Here is a 1,598-nt window from a genome sequence, read left to right on the forward strand (position 1 = left end):
TATGTTATTAATTTTTTTCTCTTAAAAAAACTACCATGTTTTTTACCTGTGGAAACAGACCACTGACATTATTAAAAATCCAAATTTCACATCAAGTGTCCAGGACACAATGTACTTCATGTAGAAATGATCACAAAATAAATAGCAAGGTGACAGTGCAGATTCGTGGCATGAAATGTTTTCAGTGGTTACTTAGGTATACATGAGGGGTTGCTTTCCCCCAGACTACAAAATTATTCCAACTCCTCCCTCTACCTCACTGGCTCTCTTTCATATGGTCAGCTAGACATATCAAACCTCTCTTTCTGCCATTTACCCCCCCTTTTTACATCATCCCCATGTTTCTTCTATCTTTTATTATCTCCTTCCTTGTTCTTTCAAATCTACCATGCTTACCAGTTTTCAACCCACATTTATCACCAACATGGGCCAATGAGACCACTCACAATAATATGGATTCATAGAATCTGAAGAGCTGGAAGTAATTTCAGAGGCATTCTAATATAACCCATATCCAAACAAGAACCTTCACTAAAAAATGGTCATTTCCTTTTTACTTGAAGATATTCACTGAGGGCAAATGAGCTTCCTCTTGAGGCATCTTTTTCTGCTTTGGGATAAATAATTGTTTTTGCTGTTGTTTTTATTTTAATAGGAAGCTGAACTTGGTTTCTTTGGGGCTGAAGACCATCGCTCCCTGGGGCCAAACAGAATAATTCTTACACTTGACAGTCCTTTACATATCTGAAGACAGCATTCTTGTCTCACCCTCACCCCCCTCCAAATTTTTTTCTTGTCTAAAATTCCCCCATCTACTTCATGTAATTCTACAATAATATGAAGCCAACACCTTCCCAGCTGAGGTTGTCTTTTGGATGTATTCCAACTTATAAATGTTGTGTCCACAATAGAGTTCAATTCTCTATATGAATTCTGATGAGGGAATATCTTGATTTTACTTGTAGCCAATGAATATGGCTACACCTATAAATCAACCTATGAATCAACCAATGTAGTGACCTCAGGTATAAGGGACCTACCATGCAGAGTTGTGAGCATCAAATAAGATAGTATTTGAAAACAGCACTTAACACATTTCTTGGCACATATTAGACTTTCTGTAAATGTTTATTCCTTTCCTCTTCTTAATTAAGAAATTCTCAAAAGAAAAGTTGTTAGTATTTCAAAAGCATATTTGGATTTTAGACATTTCATGTGATAACAGCTTTGATCTAGTTAGATTTCATTTAATTATTAGACATGGTAATAGAAATGGAGGTCCAAAGGATAGTTGACATATTTTTCCCATTTCTTTCATGACAGCCATTTTGCTGTACAGTTATATATTGTTTATCTTTGTGTTAGAAAAAGGTGATTCAGATGATGATGGCTATCTTTAAGTTTATGTGTGCAAATGTGCAACTTTGCTAGTATGCAATAGACTTTTAAAAAATCTTTAAAATATGAATATTCTTGGGGAGGCCAGGTAGCACAGTGAGTAAGAGCACCAGCTCCCAAGTTGGGATGACCTGGGATCAAATCCGGGCTCAGGCACTTAGCACCCACCCAGAAACACCTGGCTATGTAACCTTGAGCAA

The sequence above is a fragment of the Petaurus breviceps genome, unplaced genomic scaffold (assembly GCF_028583685.1).
Source record: "Petaurus breviceps papuanus isolate PSGF00001 unplaced genomic scaffold, PetGlider_PUasm1.0 90895, whole genome shotgun sequence".
Taxonomy (NCBI): domain Eukaryota; kingdom Metazoa; phylum Chordata; class Mammalia; order Diprotodontia; family Petauridae; genus Petaurus; species Petaurus breviceps.